This window comes from Thalia democratica, chromosome 6 (genome assembly GCF_965202585.1).
Source record: "Thalia democratica chromosome 6, ktThaDemo2.hap1.1, whole genome shotgun sequence".
Lineage (NCBI taxonomy): Eukaryota > Metazoa > Chordata > Thaliacea > Salpida > Salpidae > Thalia > Thalia democratica.
In genome coordinates, this window is record NC_139170.1 from 52,012,721 (window position 1) to 52,024,087 (window position 11,367).

The window sequence follows — 11,367 nt, forward strand, 5'->3', positions numbered from 1 at the left end:
CTGTTGTACGGTAGCGAAACATGGACGTTTTATAGCGTGCAGGAAAAAAATCAACTACTTACATTTTCAGCTGCAGTTTAATATTTTATTTTGCTTGAAGAGGTCGCAATTTTTTGCCACCGAGACCGGTCGTGAATAAAATATTTTATTTGTTCACCTCTATTTTAAGATAAAATTTAAAAACAACTTACTTTTATGAATTGAGTGGTTGTATTATTTATTTGTTTTTCTTTCAATGTTTAATTAAACTTTGTTGTAACTTAACAAATTTGAAATTGGCAAAACCTTTTAAATCAACTTGATTATTTAAAGTTCTTGATTTTATTAGATGCTAATTTATAACTTTTCGGAAACTATGTTTTATTCTAAAGTAAAAGTTTTAAGTGTAATTAACTTAAAACTATTTTTTATTTTTTTAAATTCCGACATGATAAAAAAGTGTATTCGAAAACAAACAAGTTTAGTTGCTTACATGCCCTTCAAAATTGTGCTTATTTTACATATTAAAAATTCTAATAAGAAAGACACCAGTATACGTTTTGCAATTTTATTTTTAAAAAACAGGAGACAATACTAAATTAAGAACTTAAGAAGTGCCTACTCAAACAAATGATAAGTACTTTATGTTTCAATCCAACTCAAAAACAATTAAGTAGGCTGGGACTAAATCAACGACATCAATGATATTTCCGTCGTCTTTACAACAAAACAAACCTTCAGCGGCTAAACTTCCCCTGCTATCTCTGATGACTTTACTATCTTTAAAATTGATCTTTTGGTATCTTCCTTTTGCACAGGCAGACACAAACACAAAAAGCAACTTTTTAACTTCGTTGTCAACCTGAAAAAAACTGGAGTTTGTGTTTATCATACCTATGGATGTGCTAGCTTTAACTAAACTGTAGTCTGCACTATAGTAGATATCTGGATCTGAATTTTCGAGGTCTTTGGGATAACCGATTTTCAAAATATCTTTTACTTGATCTCTTTTAACTACATTCAGGTACAGGTATTTTTGTTTTAAATTGTCAACTTCATTTTTGTCATTAGGGTTAATTCTGTACAATTGTTTTATTTTCAACATATTTTCATTTTTGAATGAACGCAAAATAAAATTGTAATCATCATTTTCTTTCTGCAGAAGTTCTGTACTAAATTTCCTTTTTTTGTCTTTCTCCAATTCAAAAATGCTGTTAAACTTAAAAGAGAGCTGTTTTAAGATTGAATCAGTTTTATTTCTTAAGTCACCAGTTATTTTACTAAGTTTAGCATTAAAGTGTGATTTAATTTCCTTCTTCAACTCTTCCGCTATCATTGAAAATGAAATCTGTGAGACATCATCTTGTATATTGTTTTCGTTGTTTGTTTCCTGACTTGATGTGGGAACATCTTCTTTCTTCAACTTTTTGAACTTTAAACCGGAGTAAAGAGTTCCTTCAACAATATCATCTACATTTGTTTTTTCTTCAATTTCAATTAAATAAGCGGGAACTACTAAACTATGGTCAGCCAAAACTATCTTCTCGCCTAATACAGTTTGAAAAGTACCTTGCATGATATCCTGTTTCGGCTATCAAGCAATTCATTTGCCTCTTCGTTCTTTTCTGACCAATCACGAATTTTTACTGATGGCTTAGAAGTAAGTTAGTCTTGGTGAGAAGTTGTTCAATTATGCCCATCTCTCAAAACATCTTTCTCAGAAATTTCCACAGCGAAAACGAAAAAGTATCTAAACTTTCTAATCATGTTTTTGTTTGTTGCAAAACACTTACCGTATTGATATTCATTACTGAAACTATTAGTTAGATGAACTCCTAGATCAAAAGTTCCTTTTTGAGATGGATTAAGCCCTGTCTTCAAGATTCCTTCTACATTTGGTGCTTTTGTTCCATGTAGCAAATGAGTCTGAGAGCGATTAGAACTGCTTGTCTCTGTTGTAATTTTTGTCAGTTGGTACTACTCTATATATGTTCGAAAGTGTTTTTGCTTTATGTCTTCTTTATATCTAGCGTATTCCTTTCCTGAACTATTATTGTTTTTAATCGAGCTATCAAGAAGTTCATAGTCAGTATAATTTGTTTTTAACAGCTCAAGTTTGTATACAAAAGCAGGATTAACAGTTTTTTTTAATTTGCAACATCGTATTCGCATATGCTTTTGCTTTTTCAAATAAATTTCCATTTTGGTAACCATCTATTTATTTATTTATCATTTTTTCTTCATAATGAAATCATGTAAAAAACTTCTACAGTTAGGATTAGTTTTCAAAGAGTCTTCAACATTATTTTTTGAGGGTTGCTATTTTTTATAACTTTTAAAAGTGCTGAAAAATATCTCATGTTAGGTTTTTTAATACTTATTAGCTCATAAAATTATTACAGAAGTAGTTAAAAACTAACAAGTTCTATTATATATAAAAAAAGTTTGTTTTAGTTTTTTGAAAAAATTATTATAGAAAAGACATTAGTAAGGTACTAAAGAATAACTTATCTTAGTTATTGAGTAGCTCAATAAGCTAATTACTTAACTAGTTACAGACTGAAGGGCTAATTATTTATAAACGGGAACCGTTCAGTTCCAACCCGCGCACAATTCCCACCCGATCAATTCCAACCCAAATCAAATCCCACCCGCACAATTCCCACCTGAATAAAATCCTACCCGATCAAATCCAACCCGAATCAAATCCCACCCGAATCAAATCCCACCCGATCAAATCCCACCCAAGTCAAATCATACCCGATCATTTCTCACCCGAGTCAATTCCCATTCATATAATTCCTAATTATTAAACCCGGTTATATTTATTCTTGTACGAGTTAAAAATTTAAAACGTTTGGAACTCACATTAAAATTTTAGTCTTTGTATTTTTAAAAATCATTTGAAATATGAAATTAGTATGGTAAAAACAATTTTTTTATTTAAGCTAAAATTGTTACTGTTGCTTATTTTATTATGTTTTTAGTTTAATGTCAGTTTTGTTTGTTGGTAACTACGAAAGTTAAATAATTACGACTTGCGAGCAACAGTAAGTTGGTCTGTTACTTGTAAAATGCTATCATTGTTACTAAAGTTTAATCCAGATCAGTTTTAAATAATAATCAAGTTTTTAGTATCTGAACCATTTTCTATCACGGTAACTAATTTATGTCCAGTTAATTTTTTTTGTACGAGTTGGAACAACTGATATTGACACTTAAATATATTTTAGTTTTTGTAAATAATTAAAACAACAAAATAATATAGTACTGTATAACATAGCTTTCTTTAATAAGATTATTAGAATTTGAAAATTATATTAATGCTCATTTTATTAAACTCTAGACCTAAATTACTTTTGTTCGTTGATTACTTAATTTTTTTAAGTAATTACGGCCGGCAAGGAAAATTGGCCTATCTTTTGTAAAATGCTTTTACGGCTAATACAATTTAGTCCAAATCAGGTTTAAAGCAAATTCAAGTTTTTTAGTGTCCGAATTATTTTTTATAACAAAGTATTCTACGGTTACCAATTTACGTCCGATTAATTCTACTTTTGTAACGACTATAGAAATTAATATAGCTCGGCATAATTTTTTAGTGCAGTTTTTAAAAACGTTTTGTTTTATTAAGCTTAATGTTTCATATTTCTTGTTTAAAACATTACTTTCTAAGTTTAATTCAACAACAATTTTAAGTATTTGATGCCTGCGGCGCGAATAGCTTTTTATAGAGAATTTGGTGTTTTTTAAAAAATATTTGTTATTCGAAAAAGTTCTTATTTAGTTGTTATTCAATTTTTTCTTTAAGTATTAGCTTTTAAACTTATTAAATTAATTGTGTACTATATCTACCTAAAACACCTCCTAAAAAATATTATAACTTAATATCTACCAGGTAACCAGTCTAAACACGCCCCTGCAGTTAGGTACAGCTTATTGAAAATGAAAACAATAAAAATTTGTTATATTTTTAATTTCTTTCATTAAAAGCTATTATAAAAAAAAATTTAATTGTTAAACGTTATTAAAGAAAACTTTTTTGGTATATGAGTTGATATGAAATTTTAAACTTAAAAAGAATGGAACTTGACTAAAACTTATAATCAATCTTTCTTCTGAGCTTTACATGTACAAAAATTAAACATATTAGAATTTATGCATAAAACTATTGATCTGAACTTACCGTATAACATATAAAAAGGTTGATAGTTATTTTATTTGAAACATTTATGAACTGGATTGATTCGAATGAGAATTCATTTACCTGGATGGGATTTGAACGTGAGGGAATTGATCGGTAGGGAATTGTTCGGGTGGGACTTGATCCGAGTGGGAGTTAAGCGGGAGGGAATCGTGTGGGTTGGAATTGACCGCGGGTTAGAAATGTTAGTATACCATTTATAAACATATGTACACATTATCAATTATCTGCAAAACAAAAACTTAAGTTGGGATATTGGTAAGGTAAGTTTTTTAAACCAAGAATAAACGTACTTAGCGGGAATTGTGCACCTTACAGTTTTACCACTGATTTTTACCATTTTACAGAAAAGTTAATATATGAATATACTTGTTTACATATTTGTTAAACAAAAATTAAATATCCTTAGCATGGTTTTATCAAAAAAGTTGTTGTGATATATTTTCATCAGTCATTATAAGATAATGTTTTAGTTACTTTGATAAAATATCTCTTTGTTCTAAAAATTTTTGAAGTCATTTTTAATACTTATTGCGTAATGAATGAAAGTACGTAAAACAGTGTCGTAAAGTGGATACCGCAACAATTTCATTACTGTACTTGATATACTGTAATTTTTGATATTTCATATCTTAGTGTAGCTTAAAAAAATAAGCTATTTAAGTTCTGTAAATCATAGATTTATAGTTTTCTGTAAAAAATATTGTTAATCACATAAGAGATGAGTAGAATTAATCAGTTATTGTTATAAACAGTAATGGACTTTTTAAGTTACAAATAGTTTCTCATTTCATACTGTTTTACTATTATAAATAGTTTTTAAGTGCATTACATTTTAAGTTATTTTTAATTCTATTTGCTGTAATAAACTTTACTTTAGTGTAAGACATTCTTTATCTGTATATTATAACTAATTATAGTTTTTTTTATTATATCTATTTGGGTTGCAACTCTTCAATATATATCTGTTCATCATTAGTTCAAGCAGTTTAAAGCAAAAACTTAGTAAATAGTTATGTTAATCGAACTGCAATACTAAAATAAAATCATTAAAAATACAGAATGATTTAATATTTATATGAAAAATTTTAATTAAAGAAAAATACTTTGTATAGTGAGAAAGATCTAGAAAAAATAAATTTTTCCTTGATTTTCAACAAATAAAATTCAATAAGATTTAATTTTAAAATTGCTTATAAAAATCAAATAAGAAGCTGGTTAATAACTTAATTATACTCAATTTTTTCTACCGTAAATAAATTTTACCAGAGTTTTCTTATTTTGTGGAAACCAAAATTTTTAATAAAATATTTAAATTAATTTTAATTTTTTTTCAGTTAAAACTTTTTATCCTGCGGAAAATATAATCGTGGTTTTAAACAAAACCTGGTTTAAAGTTTGAACATACTAGCTCTTAATTTTATAGAAAGAAATTAATTTAGTTTTACAAACACTTCAAACAAGCCTGATTCAGTTTTTACAATGATTATAAATTTTTAAGGTGCCAAAAAACATTTACCTTATATTTCTCGCAAAAGTTGCAAACAATACTAACTCTTTTGAATTTTATTATTGTCGTGACAACATTTTAACAGCTAAAAGTTAAATTTAATACTCAGTATAACTATTTTTTCTATGTCCTTATCTCTAAATTTTTTTTTTTAATTTGAAACAGGTGAGGGAGGTTTGAAATATTTTTTAAATGTTAAGTAAGTATTGTAATATTAAACATGACAACTATATATCATATAAATAGTAGGGCAATGCTCACTAAAATCATCCTAAAATACTTTCATACTCATAAAAAAAATATTCACATCTTCACAGCAACTTATTTAAAAATTTAAGTTGAAACTAGTTTTAATTTTTAAGGTTCTCTTACCTCCACTTCCTATAACTGACTTTATTAAATGCCTTCTGCTAAAGTACAGTTTTGTTTACAGATTATTTCTTATTCACGGTCCTAATTAGCTCCAATTTTTATAATTTTGAAATGCTTTTTAACTTTATTGTTTTATTGTGTTTGTAAAACATGAAATTTTTTGAAGAAAAAAGACCACCCTAACTATTCTAATACATATATGAAGCATCAAAAATAATATATTGTTGTTTATCGACCTTGTATATTGAAAACTTAAATCACAAACAACAAATATTGACTTTTTGTATAGAAGAAGAACTTAGTTAAAGAAAAAGTCATTTAAACTGGTTATATGACAGTTAAAACTCGGAGAGCTCGAATGAAAAGGTTTGGAAAACTTCCGAGTTATCCTATATTTTGCAAAAAAAATCAAGTAAGTTAGATTTATAAGTTGTCTGATAAAACTCATTTAGGCACGAGTTGGCTTGTAACTATTTTAATTATATCCAATACTTTATATAACAGAAAAACTTTTACAAATGTTTTCTTATTTAGTGGAAAGTTAACAAAACTATTATTATCAATTAAAACGTTTTATCCTGCGAGACAACACACTTGTATGATTAGAAAAAAAAATGTTTTAAAGTTGAAAAAAACGCTTAATATTATATATAACAATTAGAAAATAGTTTCACAAAAACTGCAATCAAGTCTAAGTTAGCTTTGGTTTTTTCTTTTTCCTAATTTAAGTTAAAATCGTAATTCTAATGATTCTAAAACTCTATTACTTACCTTCTACTGCTAAAAGTTGAAATTATTATTACTGAGTTAAGTGAAGTTACTTTATCCTTACTTTCGACTTTGTTTTTTTTCAAACAAGTGAGAAAGAGTTAGAAAAATAACAAATTACCAAATTAATATTGTAATATTTAACATATTGACCTTTAATAGAATTTAAATCTAGTAGCATTGTTCCTATATCTTGTATTAATAATTAAACTACATTCAAAAATTCATAAATACTTATTTAAAAACTATAGATAATTGGTGTACTTCTTTAACCAGATAAATATTCTACGGTATGACTCCTAGCTCTATTTTTTCTAACTAAATTTACTAAATGCTTTCTGATAAAGTACAGTTTTGTTTAGAGAATATTTCTGGTCTAATTAGTTCCATTTTCTAGTAATTTTGAAACTTAGTTAAACTTAGTAATTTTGTAATTTATTTTATCATGTTTCATCGAAGTTTTCATTCTTTAAACTGAAGAAAGCAAAGCAAAATTTATTTTTTAACAGTAGTAACTGTTATAAATTTAACAATAAATTTTTATCGAGTTTTGATATTATAAAACTTATAAACTAAACGAGAGTAACTTGTATTTAGTTTGTTAGTTTAGTTTGAAATTAGTTATTTCCACTATAAATAAACAACAGATGTTTAAATTTACTTATTTCCAGCTGAGCCGTTACAGAAGTTTATGAACACAACATCTAAAACAACCTAGATTTTATTTACTAAGCATAATCCAAAAGCTTCATTCTAAAGTTGATAAACTTTGAAACTTTAAAGAAATTATAACAAACTAGTAATACAAATAAAATTTTATTAAGCAAAAATTATTATAATTGTACAGATTGATTTACTGTTTGTTTTCAAATTTCTAAAACCTCAGTAATTATAAAAACGTTTTTATTTTTTGTAGTAAAAATTAACTGCTCCAGGTTTATAACGAATAAAAGTAACGCAACACAAAAACTATTTAAACTTATTATTATTATTTTATATCGATAAAAAAATAAACTGTAGATTTCAAAAAATAAATTGTCATACACCTTTGACATTTTCTTTTTAAACGCTGACTTTAGGAATTATTTATTTTAAATGCAACTATATAAGTTTAAAGTTACTATATGCTTATGAAAGACTAGAAAAAATAGATAATAAACAATTTCGTTTTTACAATGTGACTTTATTGTTGTTTTTTTTTCAATTAATTCTTTTTTTTTTTTTTTGTTTCTGATTTATTTTTTCATTAACTTGTTTTTTGCATTTCGGTATTTTGGGTACTTTTATTGGCTACTTAATTGTATTCTTTAGCGTAAAAAATTTCCAAAAACTTTTATTTTCTTCAGAATAGTTTTCACAAGTTTCAGTACAGACTTCTTGATTAACATTTGCTTGTAGTATTAAGTTATTAGTCATTAGTTTTTCTTTCAAAACTATAGCTCTTGTAATAATAACTGTTTGTGCTCTAATTAGAAAACGTTTTTTAGTTGTCAAAACCATTTGAAAATATTTTACATGACAGATTACAACATTTTTATGTACGTGTTTATTTTAGTAAAAAATTATTTCTTTTATTCGTAACTAGCAATATTGCGGCTTTAAAAGTTAAGTTGATATTTTTTTGTTATAAATACTTTTAATGCTTTTTATAACAATATAAAAACTTTTACAACAACACTTTAGTCTACATACTTTAATACACATCAGCTACCTATACATCATAGCTAGATGAAATTTTTGGAAAAACTTAAAAGTTTTCTAAAAAAGACCTTATAATCGAAGCTGTTTTTTTTTATTGATATTTAAAAAAAGTTGTTTGTTCAAGTTTTTATTAATGACTTATTAGAACATTGGTTTTACAATGTATTTAACTGATTTCCTTTCTAGCTGTTTTCAGAAATCTAAATGCCATATATTTAACATAATTTTACAAATTTCACAGAAAATCGAGATTACTTTTTAAACACTTTTTTTTTCCAGCTTTTTTCCAAAAAAAATGTTTAATTGCGTCTTTAGTATATATAAAACAAAAAACAATTCTTTTCTAGCTGTTTTCAAGAATAATGTTTTCTACGTTGACGATTTTCAAACTTATATTGCTACTTACTTAAAATCTTATTTTTTGCCAGCTGTTATTCAAAATAATGTTTTTAATATAACAATATATGTCTGAAACTTGCTTTTTGTCAGTGTTTTGTTTTTAAGAGGTTTTTTATATAAAACTGTTTCTAATGTGTCTATCAATATGTTTGGAATTTATGATTCGCTATACAAAAGTAACTGATGTTTTAAATACAAGCTGGTTTATGAGCTAAAGTATAAAAGTTTTTGTATTAGTAAAAATAGACTATAGGAATTTATTTGCAACAAAATAAATAAACTTTTAATAGTTTTAATGTTTTACCTTAGCTTTTCTAAATCGTACACTAAAGCTTTTAATTATTGTATAACTGTCATGTAAAACATTTCAAAAAGTTTTTCGCTCTAAAAAATTTTAAACTTTACAATTTGATAATTTTTTTAAACTCTTTTTTAACCTAAAAGCTGATTTAAAAGGACATACACTTAAACTAATTAAAATAAACCGAAATTCTTTTACCACACTCTCAAAAACACACAACAAACTTCTGTTTCTTTTACATGAATGGGTTGATTGCTGGTGCAAAGTAGTAACTTCCCAACAAGTATACTGAAGTTGCCAGTGCCACTTTTCCACACTGAAATATTATATATTCAAAAACTACTTTCAAGGGAATTATTATGATTAGGTGAAAACTATTTTGATAAAACGGAATGCTGTAGAAATATTGTAAAAACTTCAAACAATTTTGTCTGGGGAATTTCAAGCAAACGTAAGAAAGTTTTACCATAAATATTGAGCTTTATGTGTTTTTTTATTCAAGGCAGTAACTAAAAAAATATTCTTATTTCATTTAATGTTAACATGATTTTTTAAAAGTTATTTGAAATGATTAAGCAAAATAAATTAAAAACTGTAAGTAATTTTTTAAGGTCCTATTATTACTATATGTTTGTTTTGTTACTCACTAAACTTTAACTCGAACATCTAATACAAATTAATACCTTAGTACTATTCCATTTTATGATCTTTTCTCACAGTGTAAACATTAAACTTTTATTATACTTATACTTACCTGCCAAATTACTTCTTTTGCGCTCATCTGAAACATACTTGAGTCACAAATCGTTTTTTCCCTTTTCACTTCTCTGAGTTCTAACTCCAATAGTTTTAGGTCGGTTCCTAATTCCTGGTACACTCTTCCTCTGTCTTCTTCAACTTTTCTGCAGTTTTCTATCATTCTGAGATTAAAGTTAATTTATTTGCGTTACAGTTTTATTTAAGGCAAGTAATCTAGAATTTAACAAGGAAGTTAGTTTTTAACGTTTTGAACTATCAAACACCTTATAAGACTAAAGTACGTTTTTAATAAAACACAAAAAAAAAAACAGTCAAACTTTTCAACAGTATTTCTCAACTTCTCTATCTCCTTAGCTTCTTCTTTAGTTTTCCTGATTCATTAAAAATAACTATGTTAGACTTACAAACATTTAGTTCTTTAGCAGTTTAAAAATTTAGTTTCTTATAAGAGTAAGCTGTTCTGTTTTATCAGATGTCATTAATTTTTGAGTCATAGTTATTCAAACTGTAAATATTGTAATCAAATTAGAAAAAAAATGTAAAACAGTTTGATATTCCAGCCTATAATGCATAAAATACTAATTTTTTGGTAAAATGTGTGTACTTATTTATTGTAAAAAGTTAAACCGAATTGTATCACAGACTATTGATTGTGTACTTATAAAAGTTATGATAAAATTTGATTTAAAAATAGTAAAAAAAAGTAATCAAACTTTTTGCTGATATCTCTTATTTCACTGAGCTCTTTATTTTTTTTACTAACTACTTTATTTTCGTTGCTTTTTTGTTCTTCGGGAATTTTGTCAAATTTTTTTTTGTTGAAAGTTCTTTCTTTTAGATACACTTTCAGGGGCTGAATTTTACTTTGAATTTTCCCTGTGGCCTCTATTCTGCTCTGATTTTTATTAAAAGTTCTTATTGTTTCAGCAGACCTAGCTTTTACTGCCTGCTTTTTATCGTTTTTGCATATTAGGCTCCTTCTTATCTTGTCTTCATAACGTTTTCTAACAGAAAGCTTGCTATTTTTACCCTTATGCATTTTATCTTGATAACGTACAGTTTAACAGAACAATCTCTTTAGCATTTCTTGAAATTTATTTTTGTTTTTTTATTTTTTCAACTTTCGTATAATATGACGCGTATAGTTACTACTAAAAGTAATAAAATAACATAAAAATTAACATAAAATTAATGATTTAAATCGACTTTTATTATGTTATGTGAAATTTTGTAAAGTGTGATTTATTTTCATCTTAAAGCTTTGAATTAAACTACTATTTGAAACTTGAAGTAAATAAGTATACTGTCGCGTTTTCAATAAGTTTTTACTATTTAGGTTTCTATTTAACAAAACTTTACTTTGCTTTATAAACT